General features: G+C 52.0%; 19 non-coding genes and 31 pseudogenes across 19 annotated transcripts; all 50 read left to right on the top strand.

Annotated features, from left to right (window-relative positions):
- The first annotated feature begins 23 nt into the window (after positions 1-23).
- Positions 24-142, top strand: LOC143979464 (5S ribosomal RNA; annotated as a pseudogene).
- A 109-nt stretch (positions 143-251) lies between these two features.
- LOC143977460 (5S ribosomal RNA) lies at positions 252-370 on the top strand. Its single transcript, XR_013273737.1, has one exon. It is a non-coding gene; the product is annotated as a 5S ribosomal RNA (ribosomal RNA).
- Positions 371-479: 109 nt separating this feature from the next.
- On the top strand, positions 480-598 carry LOC143977686 (5S ribosomal RNA). The gene has a single exon (XR_013273852.1). It is a non-coding gene; the product is annotated as a 5S ribosomal RNA (ribosomal RNA).
- Positions 599-707: 109 nt separating this feature from the next.
- Positions 708-826, top strand: LOC143979073 (5S ribosomal RNA; annotated as a pseudogene).
- Positions 827-935: 109 nt separating this feature from the next.
- On the top strand, positions 936-1,054 carry LOC143978379 (5S ribosomal RNA; annotated as a pseudogene).
- A 109-nt stretch (positions 1,055-1,163) lies between these two features.
- On the top strand, positions 1,164-1,282 carry LOC143977459 (5S ribosomal RNA). The gene has a single exon (XR_013273736.1). It is a non-coding gene; the product is annotated as a 5S ribosomal RNA (ribosomal RNA).
- Positions 1,283-1,391: 109 nt separating this feature from the next.
- On the top strand, positions 1,392-1,510 carry LOC143977611 (5S ribosomal RNA; annotated as a pseudogene).
- A 109-nt stretch (positions 1,511-1,619) lies between these two features.
- On the top strand, positions 1,620-1,738 carry LOC143976672 (5S ribosomal RNA). Its single transcript, XR_013272969.1, has one exon. It is a non-coding gene; the product is annotated as a 5S ribosomal RNA (ribosomal RNA).
- Positions 1,739-1,847: 109 nt separating this feature from the next.
- Positions 1,848-1,966, top strand: LOC143978347 (5S ribosomal RNA; annotated as a pseudogene).
- Positions 1,967-2,075: 109 nt separating this feature from the next.
- LOC143979133 (5S ribosomal RNA) lies at positions 2,076-2,193 on the top strand (annotated as a pseudogene).
- Positions 2,194-2,302: 109 nt separating this feature from the next.
- LOC143979236 (5S ribosomal RNA) lies at positions 2,303-2,421 on the top strand (annotated as a pseudogene).
- Positions 2,422-2,530: 109 nt separating this feature from the next.
- LOC143977136 (5S ribosomal RNA) lies at positions 2,531-2,649 on the top strand. Its single transcript, XR_013273421.1, has one exon. It is a non-coding gene; the product is annotated as a 5S ribosomal RNA (ribosomal RNA).
- A 109-nt stretch (positions 2,650-2,758) lies between these two features.
- On the top strand, positions 2,759-2,877 carry LOC143978458 (5S ribosomal RNA; annotated as a pseudogene).
- Positions 2,878-2,986: 109 nt separating this feature from the next.
- LOC143977739 (5S ribosomal RNA) lies at positions 2,987-3,105 on the top strand (annotated as a pseudogene).
- A 283-nt stretch (positions 3,106-3,388) lies between these two features.
- Positions 3,389-3,507, top strand: LOC143978997 (5S ribosomal RNA; annotated as a pseudogene).
- Positions 3,508-3,616: 109 nt separating this feature from the next.
- On the top strand, positions 3,617-3,735 carry LOC143976618 (5S ribosomal RNA). The gene has a single exon (XR_013272918.1). It is a non-coding gene; the product is annotated as a 5S ribosomal RNA (ribosomal RNA).
- Positions 3,736-3,844: 109 nt separating this feature from the next.
- LOC143978268 (5S ribosomal RNA) lies at positions 3,845-3,963 on the top strand (annotated as a pseudogene).
- Positions 3,964-4,071: 108 nt separating this feature from the next.
- On the top strand, positions 4,072-4,190 carry LOC143976743 (5S ribosomal RNA). The gene has a single exon (XR_013273039.1). It is a non-coding gene; the product is annotated as a 5S ribosomal RNA (ribosomal RNA).
- Positions 4,191-4,299: 109 nt separating this feature from the next.
- On the top strand, positions 4,300-4,418 carry LOC143977674 (5S ribosomal RNA; annotated as a pseudogene).
- Positions 4,419-4,527: 109 nt separating this feature from the next.
- On the top strand, positions 4,528-4,646 carry LOC143978806 (5S ribosomal RNA; annotated as a pseudogene).
- A 109-nt stretch (positions 4,647-4,755) lies between these two features.
- Positions 4,756-4,874, top strand: LOC143976522 (5S ribosomal RNA). Its single transcript, XR_013272826.1, has one exon. It is a non-coding gene; the product is annotated as a 5S ribosomal RNA (ribosomal RNA).
- Positions 4,875-4,983: 109 nt separating this feature from the next.
- Positions 4,984-5,102, top strand: LOC143977593 (5S ribosomal RNA; annotated as a pseudogene).
- Positions 5,103-5,211: 109 nt separating this feature from the next.
- LOC143978730 (5S ribosomal RNA) lies at positions 5,212-5,330 on the top strand (annotated as a pseudogene).
- A 109-nt stretch (positions 5,331-5,439) lies between these two features.
- LOC143979071 (5S ribosomal RNA) lies at positions 5,440-5,558 on the top strand (annotated as a pseudogene).
- Positions 5,559-5,667: 109 nt separating this feature from the next.
- Positions 5,668-5,786, top strand: LOC143978805 (5S ribosomal RNA; annotated as a pseudogene).
- Positions 5,787-5,895: 109 nt separating this feature from the next.
- On the top strand, positions 5,896-6,014 carry LOC143977675 (5S ribosomal RNA). Its single transcript, XR_013273851.1, has one exon. It is a non-coding gene; the product is annotated as a 5S ribosomal RNA (ribosomal RNA).
- A 109-nt stretch (positions 6,015-6,123) lies between these two features.
- On the top strand, positions 6,124-6,242 carry LOC143978900 (5S ribosomal RNA; annotated as a pseudogene).
- Positions 6,243-6,351: 109 nt separating this feature from the next.
- On the top strand, positions 6,352-6,470 carry LOC143978620 (5S ribosomal RNA; annotated as a pseudogene).
- Positions 6,471-6,579: 109 nt separating this feature from the next.
- LOC143978699 (5S ribosomal RNA) lies at positions 6,580-6,698 on the top strand (annotated as a pseudogene).
- A 109-nt stretch (positions 6,699-6,807) lies between these two features.
- LOC143977610 (5S ribosomal RNA) lies at positions 6,808-6,926 on the top strand (annotated as a pseudogene).
- Positions 6,927-7,035: 109 nt separating this feature from the next.
- LOC143976852 (5S ribosomal RNA) lies at positions 7,036-7,154 on the top strand. Its single transcript, XR_013273145.1, has one exon. It is a non-coding gene; the product is annotated as a 5S ribosomal RNA (ribosomal RNA).
- Positions 7,155-7,263: 109 nt separating this feature from the next.
- LOC143979258 (5S ribosomal RNA) lies at positions 7,264-7,382 on the top strand (annotated as a pseudogene).
- Positions 7,383-7,491: 109 nt separating this feature from the next.
- On the top strand, positions 7,492-7,610 carry LOC143976367 (5S ribosomal RNA). The gene has a single exon (XR_013272677.1). It is a non-coding gene; the product is annotated as a 5S ribosomal RNA (ribosomal RNA).
- Positions 7,611-7,719: 109 nt separating this feature from the next.
- On the top strand, positions 7,720-7,838 carry LOC143977059 (5S ribosomal RNA). The gene has a single exon (XR_013273345.1). It is a non-coding gene; the product is annotated as a 5S ribosomal RNA (ribosomal RNA).
- Positions 7,839-7,947: 109 nt separating this feature from the next.
- LOC143979097 (5S ribosomal RNA) lies at positions 7,948-8,066 on the top strand (annotated as a pseudogene).
- A 109-nt stretch (positions 8,067-8,175) lies between these two features.
- LOC143977667 (5S ribosomal RNA) lies at positions 8,176-8,294 on the top strand (annotated as a pseudogene).
- A 109-nt stretch (positions 8,295-8,403) lies between these two features.
- On the top strand, positions 8,404-8,522 carry LOC143978931 (5S ribosomal RNA; annotated as a pseudogene).
- A 109-nt stretch (positions 8,523-8,631) lies between these two features.
- Positions 8,632-8,750, top strand: LOC143976570 (5S ribosomal RNA). The gene has a single exon (XR_013272872.1). It is a non-coding gene; the product is annotated as a 5S ribosomal RNA (ribosomal RNA).
- A 109-nt stretch (positions 8,751-8,859) lies between these two features.
- On the top strand, positions 8,860-8,978 carry LOC143978899 (5S ribosomal RNA; annotated as a pseudogene).
- A 109-nt stretch (positions 8,979-9,087) lies between these two features.
- LOC143978876 (5S ribosomal RNA) lies at positions 9,088-9,206 on the top strand (annotated as a pseudogene).
- Positions 9,207-9,315: 109 nt separating this feature from the next.
- LOC143978698 (5S ribosomal RNA) lies at positions 9,316-9,434 on the top strand (annotated as a pseudogene).
- A 109-nt stretch (positions 9,435-9,543) lies between these two features.
- Positions 9,544-9,662, top strand: LOC143977607 (5S ribosomal RNA; annotated as a pseudogene).
- A 109-nt stretch (positions 9,663-9,771) lies between these two features.
- On the top strand, positions 9,772-9,890 carry LOC143976851 (5S ribosomal RNA). Its single transcript, XR_013273144.1, has one exon. It is a non-coding gene; the product is annotated as a 5S ribosomal RNA (ribosomal RNA).
- A 109-nt stretch (positions 9,891-9,999) lies between these two features.
- Positions 10,000-10,118, top strand: LOC143979257 (5S ribosomal RNA; annotated as a pseudogene).
- A 109-nt stretch (positions 10,119-10,227) lies between these two features.
- Positions 10,228-10,346, top strand: LOC143976355 (5S ribosomal RNA). The gene has a single exon (XR_013272666.1). It is a non-coding gene; the product is annotated as a 5S ribosomal RNA (ribosomal RNA).
- A 109-nt stretch (positions 10,347-10,455) lies between these two features.
- Positions 10,456-10,574, top strand: LOC143976907 (5S ribosomal RNA). The gene has a single exon (XR_013273198.1). It is a non-coding gene; the product is annotated as a 5S ribosomal RNA (ribosomal RNA).
- Positions 10,575-10,683: 109 nt separating this feature from the next.
- LOC143979095 (5S ribosomal RNA) lies at positions 10,684-10,802 on the top strand (annotated as a pseudogene).
- Positions 10,803-10,911: 109 nt separating this feature from the next.
- LOC143976323 (5S ribosomal RNA) lies at positions 10,912-11,030 on the top strand. The gene has a single exon (XR_013272637.1). It is a non-coding gene; the product is annotated as a 5S ribosomal RNA (ribosomal RNA).
- Positions 11,031-11,139: 109 nt separating this feature from the next.
- LOC143978418 (5S ribosomal RNA) lies at positions 11,140-11,258 on the top strand. Its single transcript, XR_013273940.1, has one exon. It is a non-coding gene; the product is annotated as a 5S ribosomal RNA (ribosomal RNA).
- Positions 11,259-11,367: 109 nt separating this feature from the next.
- LOC143977530 (5S ribosomal RNA) lies at positions 11,368-11,486 on the top strand. Its single transcript, XR_013273805.1, has one exon. It is a non-coding gene; the product is annotated as a 5S ribosomal RNA (ribosomal RNA).
- The last annotated feature ends 304 nt before the right edge of the window (positions 11,487-11,790 follow it).

The following is an 11,790-nucleotide window of genomic DNA, read 5'->3' as shown; positions in this document are numbered from 1 at the left end:
AGTTGTAAGGAGGGTGCAAGATCGCCTACGGCCACATCACCCTGAATGTGCTTGATTTCGTCTGATCACGGATGCTAAGCAGGGTCGGGCCTGGTTAGCACCTGGATGGGAGACCGCTTCGGAATACCAGGTGCCGTAGGCTTTTTTCCATTATGTTGTTGGCTTTGGCGACCTGCTGTATTTTTCCTCTTGATTGCCCGAGGTGACCACCTTGGCTTTTGTCAAGAGAGTTGTAAGTAGGGTGCAAGCTCACCTATGGCCACATCACCCTGAATTCGCTCGATCTCGTCTGATCTCGGATGTTAATCAGGGTCGGGCCTGGTTAGTACCTGGATGGGAGACCGCCTGGGAATACCAGGTGCCGTAGGCTTTTTTCCATTATGTTGTTGGCTTTGGCGACCTGCTGTATTTTTCCTCTCGTTTGCCCGAGGTGACCACCTTGGCTTTTGTCAAGAGAGTTGTAAGTAGGGTGCAAGATCGCCTACGGCCACATCACCCTGAATGCGCTCGATCTCGTCTGATCTCGGATGCTAAGCAGGGTCGGGCCTGGTTAGTACCTGGATGGGAGACCGCCTGGGAAAACCAGGTGCCGTAGGCTTTTTTCCATTATGTTGTTGGCTTTGGCGACCTGCTGTATTTTTCCTCTCGATTGCCCGAGGTGACCACCTTGGCTTTTGTCAAGAGAGTTGTAAGTAGGGTGCAAGATCGCCTATGGCCACATCACCCTGAATGCACTCGATCTCGTCTGATCTTGGATGCTAAGCAGCGTCAGGCCTGGTTAGTACCTGGATGGGAGACCGCCTGGGAATACCAGGGGCCGTATGCTTTTTTCCATTATGTTGTTGGCTTTGGCGACCTGCTGTATTTTTCCTCTCGATTGCCCGAGGTGACCACCTTGGCTTTTGTCAAGAGAGTTGTAAGTAGGGTGCAAGGTCGCCTACGGCCACATCACCCTGAATGCACTCGATCTCGTCTGATCTCGGATGCTAAGCAGCGTCAGGCCTGGTTAGTACCTGGATGGGAGACCGCCTGGGAATACCAGGGGCCGTATGCTTTTTTCCATTATGTTGTTGGCTTTGGCGACCTGCTGTATTTTTCCTCTCGATTGCCCGAGGTGACCACCTTGGCTTTTGTCAAGAGAGTTGTAAGTAGGGTGCAAGCTCACCTATGGCCACATCACCCTGAATTCGCTCGATCTCGTCTGATCTCGGATGTTAATCAGGGTCGGGCCTGGTTAGTACCTGGATGGGAGACCGCCTGGGAATACCAGGTGCCGTAGGCTTTTTTCCATTATGTTGTTGGCTTTGGCGACCTGCTGCATTTTCCCTCTCGATTGCCCGAGGTGACCACCTTGGCTTTTGTCAAGAGAGTTGTAAGTAGGGTGCAAGCTCACCTACGGCCACTTCACCCTGAATGCGCTCGATCTCGTCTGATCTCGGATGCTAAGCAGGGTCAGGCCTGGTTAGTACCTGGATGGGAGACCGCCTGGGAATACCAGGTGCCGTAGGCTTTTTTCCATTATGTTGTTGGCTTTGGCGACCTGCTGTATTTTTCCTCTCGATTGCCCGAGGTGACCACCTTGGCTTTTGTCAAGAGAGTTGTAAGTAGGGTACAAGATTGCCTACGGCCACATCACCCTGAATGCGCTTGATTTCGTCTGATCTCGGATGCTAAGCAGGGTCGGGCCTGGTTAGTACCTGGATGGGAGACCGCCTGGGAATACCAGGTGCCGTAGGCTTTTTTCCATTATGTTGTAGGCTTTGGCGACCTGCTGTATTTTTCCTCTCGATTGCCCGAGGTGACCACCTTGGCTTTTGTCAAGAGAGTTGTAAGTAGGGTGCAAGATCGCCTACAGCCACATCACCCTGACTGCGCTCGATCTCGTCTGCTCTCGGATGCTAAACAGGGTCGGGCCTGGTTAGTACCTGGATGGGAGACCGCCTGGGAGTACCAGGTGCCGTAGGCTTTTTTCCATTATGTTGTTGGCTTTGGCGACCTGCTGTATTTTTCCTCTCTATTGCCCGAGGTGACCACCTTGGCTTTTGTCAAGAGAGTTGTAAGGAGGGTGCAAGATCGTCTACGGCCACATCACCCTGAATGCGCTCGATCTCGTCTGATCTCAGATGCTAAGCAGGGTCGGCCTGGTTAGTATCTGGATGGGACACCGCCTGGGAATACCAGGTGCCGTAGGCTTTTTTTCATTATGTTGTTGGCTTTGGCGACCTGCTGTATTTTTCCTCTCGATTGCCCGAGGTGACCACCTTGGCTTTTGTTAAGAGAGTTGTAAGTAGGATGCAAGATCGCCTACGGCCACATCACACTGAATGCGTTCGATCTCGTCTGATCTCGGATGCTAAGCAGGGTCAGGCCTGGTTATTACCTGGATGGGAGACCGCCTGGAAATACCAGGTGCCGTAGGCTTTTTTCCATTATGTTGTTGGCTTTGGCGACCTGCTGTATTTTTCCTCTAGATTCCCCGAGGTGACCACCTTGGCTTTTGTCAAGAGAGTTGTAAGTAGGGAGCAAGATCGCCTACGGCCACATCACCCTGAATGCGCTCGATCTCATCTGATCTCGGATGCTAAGCAGGGTCAGACCTGGTTAGTACCTGGATGGGAGACCGCCTGGGAATACCAGGTGCCGTAGGTTTTTTTCCATTATGTTGTTGGCTTTGGCGACCTGCTGTATTTTTCCTCTAAATTGCCCGAGGTGACCACCTTGGCTTTTGTCAAGAGAGTTGTAAGTAGGGTGCAAAATTGCCTACGGCCACATCACCCTGAATGCGCTCGATTTCGTCTGATCTCATATGCTAAGCAGGGTCGGGCCTGGTTAGTACCTGGATGGGAGACCGCCTGGGAATACCATGTGCCGTAGGCTTTTTTCCATTATATTGTTGGCTTTGGCGACCTGCTGTATTTTTCCTCTCGATTGCCCGAGGTGACCACCTTGGCTTTTGTCAAGAGAGTTGTAAGTAGAGTGCAAAATCGCCTACGGCCACATCACCCTGAATGCGCTCGATCTCGTCTAATCTCGGATGCTAGGCAGGGTCGGGCCTGGTTAGTACCTGGATGGGAGACCGCCTGGGAATACCAGGTGCCGTAGGCTTTTTTCCATTATGTTGTTGGCTTTGGCGACCTGCTGTATTTTTCCTCTCAATTGCCCGAGGTGATCACCTACAGCCACATCACCCTGAATGCGCTCGATCTAATCTGATCTCGGATGCTAAGCAGGGTCGGGCCTGGTTAGGAGACCGCCTGGGAGTACCAGCTGCCGTAGGCTTTTTTTTATTATGTTGTTGGCTTTAGCGACCTGCTGTATTTTTCCTCTCGATTGCCCGAGGTGACCACCTTGGCTTTTGTCAAGAGAGTTGTAAGTACGGTGCAAGATCGCCTATGGCCACATCACCCTGAATGCGCTCGATCTCGTCTGATCTCGGATGCTAAGCCGGGTCGGGCCTGGTTAGTACCAGGATCGGAGACCGCCTTGGAATACCAGGTGCCGTAGACTTTTTTCCATTATGTTGTTGGCTTTGGCGACCTGCTGTATTTTTCCTCTCGATTGCCCGAGGTGACCACCTTGGCTTTTGTCAAGAGAGTTGTAAGTAGGGTGCAAGATCGCCTACGGCCACATCACCCTGAATGCGCTTGATCTCGTCTGATCTCAGATGCTAAGCAGGGTCGGGCCTGGTTAGTACCTGGATGGGAGACCGCCTGGGAATACCAAGTGCCGTAGGCTTTTTTCCATTATGTTGTTGGCTTTGGCGACCTGCTGTATTTTTCCTCTCGATTGCCCGAGGTGACCACCTTGGCTTTTGTCAAGAGAGTTGTAAGTAGGGTGCAAGATCGCCTACGGCCACATCACCCTGAATGCGTTCGATCTCATCTGATCTCGGATGCTAAGCAGGGTCGGGCTTTGTTAGTACCTGGATGGGAGACCGCCTGGGAATACCAGGTGCCGTAGACTTTTCTCCATTATGTTGTTGGCTTTGGCGACCTGCTGTATTTTTCCTCTCGATTGGCGAGGTGACCACCTTGGCTTTTGTCAAGAGAGTTGTAAGTAGGGTGCAAGATTGCCTACGGCCACATCACCCTAAATGCGCTCGATCTCGTCTGATCTCGGATGCTAAGCAGGGTTGGGCCTGGTTAGTACCTGGATGGGAGACCGAATGGGAATACCAGGTGCCGTAGGCTTTTTTCCATCATGTTGTTGGCTTTGGCGACCTGCTGTATTTTTCCTCTCGATTGCCCGAGGTGACCACCTTGGCTTTTGTCAAGAGAGTTGTAAGTAGGGTGCAAGATCGCCTACGGCCACATCACCCTGAATGCGTTCGATCTCATCTGATCTCGGATGCTAAGCAGGGTCGGGCTTTGTTAGTACCTGGATGGGAGACCGCCTGGGAATACCAGGTGCCGTAGGCTTTTTTCCATTATGTTGTTGGTTTTGGTGACCTGCTGTATTTTTCCTCTCAATTGCCCGAGGTGACCACCTTGGCTTTTGTCAAGAGAGTTGTAAGTAGGGTGCCAGATCGCTTACGGCCACATCACACTGAATGCGCTCAATCTCATCTGATCTCGGATGCTAAGCAGGGTCGGGCTTGGTTAGTACCTGGATGGGAGACCGCCTGGGAATACCAGGTGACGTAGGCTTTTTTCCATTATGTTGTTGGCTTTGGCGACCTGCTGTATTTTTCCTCTCGATTCCCCGAGGTGACCACCTCGGCTTTTGTCAAGAGAGTTGTAAGTAGGGTGCAAGATCGCCTACGGCCACATCACCCTGAATGCGCTCGATCTCATCTGATCTCGGATGCTAAGCAGGGTCTGGCCTGGTTAGTACCTGGATGGGAGACCGCCTGGGAAAACCAGGTGCCGTAGGCTTTTTTCCATTATGTTGTTGGCTTTGGCGACCTGCTGTATTTTTCCTCTCGATTGCCCGAGGTGATCACCTTGGCTTTTGTCAAGAGAGTTGTAAGTAGGGTGCAAGATCGCCTACGGCCACATCACCCTGAATGCGCTCGATCTCGTCTGATCTCGGATGCTAAGCATGGTCGCGCCTGGTTAGTATCTGGATGGGAGACCGCCTGGGAATACCAGGTGCCGTAGGCTTTTTTCCATTATGTTGTTGGCTTTGGCGACCTGCTGTATTTTTCCTCTCGATTGCCCGAGGTGACCACCTTGGCTTTTGTCAAGAGAGTTGTAAGTAGGGTGCAAGATCGCCTACGGCCACATCACCCTGAATGTGCTTGATTTCGTCTGATCACGGATGCTAAGCAGGGTCGGGCCTGGTTAGTACCTGGATGGGAGACCGCTTGGGAATACCAGGTGCCGTGGGCTTTTTTCCATTATGTTGTTGGCTTTGGCGACCTGCTGTATTTTTCCTCTCTATTGCCCGAGGTGACCACCTTGGCTTTTGTCAAGAGAGTTGTAAGTAGGGTGCAAGATCGCCTATGGCCACATCACCCTGAATGCACTCGATCTCGTCTGATCTTGGATGCTAAGCAGCGTCAGGCCTGGTTAGTACCTGGATGGGAGACCGCCTGGGAATACCAGGGGCCGTATGCTTTTTTCCATTATTTTGTTGGCTTTGGCGACCTGCTGTATTTTTCCTCTCGATTGCCCGAGGTGACCACCTTGGCTTTTGTCAAGAGAGTTGTAAGTAGGGTGCAAGATCGCTTACGGCCACATCACACTGAATGCGCTCAATCTCATCTGATCTCGGATGCTAAGCAGGGTCGGGCTTGGTTAGTACCTGGATGGGAGACCGCCTGGGAATACCAGGTGACGTAGGCTTTTTTCCATTATGTTGTTGGCTTTGGCGACCTGCTGTATTTTTCCTCTCGATTCCCCGAGGTGACCACCTCGGCTTTTGTCAAGAGAGTTGTAAGTAGGGTGCAAGATGGCCTACGGCCACATCACCCTGAATGCGCTCGATCTCGTCTGATCTCGGATGCTAAGCAGGGTCGGGCCTGGTTAGTACCTGGATGGGAGACCGCCTGGGAAAACCAGGTGCCGTAGGCTTTTTTCCATTATGTTGTTGGCTTTGGCGACCTGCTGTATTTTTCCTCTCGATTGCCCGAGGTGACCACCTTGGCTTTTGTCAAGAGAGTTGTAAGTAGGGTGCAAGATCGCCTACGGCCACATCACCCTGAATGCACTCGATCTCGTCTGATCTTGGATGCTAAGCAGCGTCAGGCCTGGTTAGTACCTGGATGGGAGACCGCCTGGGAATACCAGGGGCCGTATGCTTTTTTCCATTATGTTGTTGGCTTTGGCGACCTGCTGTATTTTTCCTCTCGATTGCCCGAGGTGACCACCTTGGCTTTTGTCAAGAGAGTTGTAAGTAGGGGGCAAGGTCGCCTATGGCCACATCACCCTGAATGCACTCGATCTCGTCTGATCTCGGATGCTAAGCAGCGTCAGGCCTGGTTAGTACCTGGATGGGAGACCGCCTGGGAATACCAGGGGCCGTATGCTTTTTTCCATTATGTTGTTGGCTTTGGCGACCTGCTGTATTTTTCCTCTCGATTGCCCGAGGTGACCACCTTGGCTTTTGTCAAGAGAGTTGTAAGTAGGGTGCAAGCTCACCTATGGCCACATCACCCTGAATTCGCTCTATCTCGTCTGATCTCGGATGTTAATCAGGGTCGGGCCTGGTTAGTACCTGGATGGGAGACCGCCTGGGAATACCAGGTGCCGTAGGCTTTTTTCCATTATGTTGTTGGCTTTGGCGACCTGCTGCATTTTCCCTCTCGATTGCCCGAGGTGACCACCTTGGCTTTTGTCAAGAGAGTTGTAAGTAGGGTGCAAGCTCACCTACGGCCACTTCACCCTGAATGCGCTCGATCTCGTCTGATCTCGGATGCTAAGCAGGGTCAGGCCTGGTTAGTACCTGGATGGGAGACCGCCTGGGAATACCAGGTGCCGTAGGCTTTTTTCCATTATGTTGTTGGCTTTGGCGACCTGCTGTATTTTTCCTCTCGATTGCCCGAGGTGACCACCTTGGCTTTTGTCAAGAGAGTTGTAAGTAGGGTGCAAGATTGCCTACGGCCACATCACCCTGAATGCGCTTGATTTCGTCTGATCTCGGATGCTAAGCAGGGTCGGGCCTGGTTAGTACCTGGATGGGAGACCGCTTGGGAATACCAGGTGCCGTAGGCTTTTTTCCATTATGTTGTTGGCTTTGGCGACCTGCTGTATTTTTCCTCTCTATTGCCCGAGGTGACCACCTTGGCTTTTGTCAAGAGAGTTGTAAGTAGGGTGCAAGATCGCCTATGGCCACATCAAAATGAATGCGCTTGATCTCGTCTGATCTCGGATGCTAAGCAGGGTCGGGCCTGGTTAGTACCTGGATGGGAGACCGCCTGGGAATACCAAGTGCCGTAGGCTTTTTTCCATTATGTTGTTGGCTTTGGCGACCTGCTGTATTTTTCCTCTCGATTGCCCGAGGTGACCACCTTGGCTTTTGTCAAGAGAGTTGTAAGTAGGAGGCAAGATCGCCTACGGCCACATCACCCTGAATGCGCTCGATCTCGTCTGATCTCGGATGCTAAGCAGGGTTGGGCCTGGTTAGTACCTGGATGGGAGACCGCCTGGGAATACCAGGTGCCGTAGGCTTTTTTCCATCATGTTGTTGGCATTGGCGACCTGCTGTATTTTTCCTCTCGATTGCCCGAGGTGACCACCTTGGCTTTTGTCAAGAGAGTTGTAAGTAGGGTGCAAGATCGCCTACGGCCAGATCACCCTGAATGCGCTCGGTCTCGTCTGATCTCGGATGCTAAGTAGGGGCGAGCCTGGTTAGTACCTGGATGGGAGACCGCCTGGGAATACCAGGTGCCGTAGGCTTTTTTCATTTATGTTGTTGGCTTTGGCGACCTGCTGTATTTTTCCTCTCGATTACCCGAAGTGACCACCTTGGCTTTTGTCAAGAGAGTTGTAAGTAGGGTGAAAGATCGCTTACAGCCACATCACACTGAATGCGCTCGATCTCATGTGATCTCTGATGCTAAGCAGGGTCGGGCTTGGTTAGTACCTGGATGGGAGACCGCCTGGGAATACCAGGTGCCGTAGGCTTTTTTCCATTATGTTGTTGGCTTTGGCGACCTGCTGTATTTTTCCTCTCGATTGCCCGAGGTGACCACCTTGGCTTTTGTCAAGAGAGTTGTAAGTAGGGTGCAAGATCGCCTACGGCCACATCACCCTAAATGCGCTCGATCTCGTCTGATCTCGGATGCTAAGCAGGGTCGGGCCTGGTTAGTACCTGGATGGGAGACCGCCTGGGAATACCAGGGGCCGTATGCTTTTTTCCATTATTTTGTTGGCTTTGGCGACCTGCTGTATTTTTCCTCTCGATTGCCCGAGGTGACCACCTTGGCTTTTGTCAAGAGAGTTGTAAGTAGGGTGCAAGATCGCTTACGGCCACATCAAACTGAATGCGCTCAATCTCATCTGATCTCGGAAGCTAAGCAGGGTCGGGCTTGGTTAGTACCTGGATGGGAGACCGCCTGGGAATACCAGGTGACGTAGGCTTTTTTCCATTATGTTGTTGGCTTTGGCGACCTGCTGTATTTTTCCTCTCGATTCCCCGAGGTGACCACCTCGGCTTTTGTCAAGAGAGTTGTAAGTAGGGTGCAAGATGGCCTACAGCCACATCACCCTGAATGCGCTCGATCTCGTCTGATCTCGGATGCTAAGCAGGGTCGGGCCTGGTTAGTACCTGGATGGGAGACCGCCTGGGAAAACCAGGTGCCGTAGGCTTTTTTCCATTATGTTGTTGGCTTTGGCGACCTGCTGTATTTTTCCTCTCGATTGCCCGAGGTGACCACCTTGGCTTTTGTCAAGAGAGTTGTAAGTAGGGTGCAAGATCGCCTACGGCCACATCACCCTGAATGCACTCGATCTCGTCTGATCTTGGATGCTAAGCAGCGTCAGGCCTGGTTAGTACCTGGATGGGAGACCGCCTGGGAATACCAGGGGCCGTATGCTTTTTTCCATTATGTTGTTGGCTTTGGCGACCTGCTGTATTTTTCCTCTCGATTGCCCGAGGTGACCACCTTGGCTTTTGTCAAGAGAGTTGTAAGTAGGGTGCAAGGTCGCCTATGGCCACATCACCCTGAATGCACTCGATCTCGTCTGATCTCGGATGCTAAGCAGCGTCAGGCCTGGTTAGTACCTGAATGGGAGACCGCCTGGGAATACCAGGGGCCGTATGCTTTTTTCCATTATGTTGTTGGCTTTGGCGACCTGCTGTATTTTTCCTCTCGATTGCCCGAGGTGACCACCTTGGCTTTTGTCAAGAGAGTTGTAAGTAGGGTGCAAGCTCACCTATGGCCACATCACCCTGAATTCGCTCTATCTCGTCTGATCTCGGATGTTAATCAGGGTCGGGCCTGGTTAGTACCTGGATGGGAGACCGCCTGGGAATACCAGGTGCCGTAGGCTTTTTTCCATTATGTTGTTGGCTTTGGCGACCTGCTGCATTTTCCCTCTCGATTGCCCGAGGTGACCACCTTGGCTTTTGTCAAGAGAGTTGTAAGTAGGGTGCAAGCTCACCTACGGCCACTTCACCCTGAATGCGCTCGATCTCGTCTGATCTCGGATGCTAAGCAGGGTCAGGCCTGGTTAGTACCTGGATGGGAGACCGCCTGGGAATACCAGGTGCCGTAGGCTTTTTTCCATTATGTTGTTGGCTTTGGCGACCTGCTGTATTTTTCCTCTCGATTGCCCGAGGTGACCACCTTGGCTTTTGTCAAGAGAGTTGTAAGTAGGGTGCAAGATTGCCTACGGCCACATCACCCTGAATGCGCTTGATTTCGTCTGATCTCGGATGCTAAGCAGGGTCGGGCCTGGTTAGTACCTGGATGGGAGACCGCTTGGGAATACCAGGTGCCGTAGGCTTTTTTCCATTATGTTGTTGGCTTTGGCGACCTGCTGTATTTTTCCTCTCTATTGCCCGAGGTGACCACCTTGGCTTTTGTCAAGAGAGTTGTAAGTAGGGTGCAAGATCGCCTATGGCCACATCAAAATGAATGCGCTTGATCTCGTCTGATCTCGGATGCTAAGCAGGGTCGGGCCTGGTTAGTACCTGGATGGGAGACCGCCTGGGAATACCAAGTGCCGTAGGCTTTTTTCCATTATGTTGTTGGCTTTGGCGACCTGCTGTATTTTTCCTCTCGATTGCCCGAGGTGACCACCTTGGCTTTTGTCAAGAGAGTTGTAAGTAGGAGGCAAGATCGCCTACGGCCACATCACCCTGAATGCGCTCGATCTCGTCTGATCTCGGATGCTAAGCAGGGTTGGGCCTGGTTAGTACCTGGATGGGAGACCGCCTGGGAATACCAGGTGCCGTAGGCTTTTTTCCATCATGTTGTTGGCATTGGCGACCTGCTGTATTTTTCCTCTCGATTGCCCGAGGTGACCACCTTGGCTTTTGTCAAGAGAGTTGTAAGTAGGGTGCAAGATCGCCTACGGCCAGATCACCCTGAATGCGCTCGGTCTCGTCTGATCTCGGATGCTAAGTAGGGGCGAGCCTGGTTAGTACTTGGATGGGAGACCGCCTGGGAATACCAGGTGCCGTAGGCTTTTTTCATTTATGTTGTTGGCTTTGGCGACCTGCTGTATTTTTCCTCTCGATTACCCGAAGTGACCACCTTGGCTTTTGTCAAGAGAGTTGTAAGTAGGGTGCAAGATCGCTTACAGCCACATCACACTGAATGCGCTCGATCTCATGTGATCTCTGATGCTAAGCAGGGTCGGGCTTGGTTAGTACCTGGATGGGAGACCGCCTGGGAATACCAGGTGCCGTAGGCTTTTTTCCATTATGTTGTTGGCTTTGGCGACCTGCTGTATTTTTCCTCTCGATTGCCCGAGGTGACCACCTTGGCTTTTGTCAAGAGAGTTGTAAGTAGGGTGCAAGATCGCCTACGGCCACATCACCCTAAATGCGCTCGATCTCGTCTGATCTCGGATGCTAAGCAGGGTCGGGCCTGGTTAGTACCTGGATGGGAGACCGCCTGGGAATACCAGGTGCCGTAGGCTTTTTTCCATTATGTTGTTGGCTTTGGCGACCTGCTGTATTTTTCCTCTCGATTGCCCGAGGTGACCACCTTGGCTTTAGTCAAGAGAGTTGTAAGTAGGGTGCAAGATCGCCTACGGCCACATCACCCTGAATGCGCTCGATCTCGTCTGATCTCGGATGCTAAGCAGGGTCGGGCCTGGTTAGTACCTGAATGGGAGACCACCTGGGAATACCAGGTGCCGTAGGCTTTTTTCCATTATGTTGTTGGTTTTGGCGACCTGCTGTATTTTTCCTTTCGGTTGCCTGAGGTGACCACCTTGGCTTTTGTCAAGAGAGTTGTAAGTAGGGTGCAAGATCGCCTACGGCCACATCACCCTGAATGCGCTCGATCTCGTCTGATCTCGGATGCTAAGCAGGGTTTGGCCTGGTTAGTAACTGGATGGGAGACCGCCTGGGAATACCAGGTGCCGTAGGCTTTTTTCCATTATGTTGTTGGCTTTGGCGACCTGCTGTATTTTTCCTCTCGATTGCCCGAGGTGACCACCTTGGCTTTTGTCAAGAGAGTTGTAAGTAGGGTGCAAGATTGCCTACGGCCACATCACCCTGAATGCGCTCGATCTCGTCTGATCTCGGATGCTAAGCAGGGTCGGGCCTGGTTAGGAGACCGCCTGGGAATACCAGGTGCCGTAGGCTTTTTTTTATTATGTTGTTGGCTTTAGCGACCTGCTGTATTTTTCCTCTCGATTGCCCGAGGTGACCACCTTGGCTTTTGTCAAGAGA

The sequence above is a fragment of the Lithobates pipiens genome, unplaced genomic scaffold, assembly GCF_037356315.1.
Source record: "Lithobates pipiens isolate NorthernLeopardFrog02 unplaced genomic scaffold, aLitPip1_a1.2 Scaffold_13, whole genome shotgun sequence".
Lineage (NCBI taxonomy): Eukaryota > Metazoa > Chordata > Amphibia > Anura > Ranidae > Lithobates > Lithobates pipiens.
Note: the sequence above shows the minus strand (reverse complement) of the source record. Positions and strands in the feature narration are given on the sequence as shown.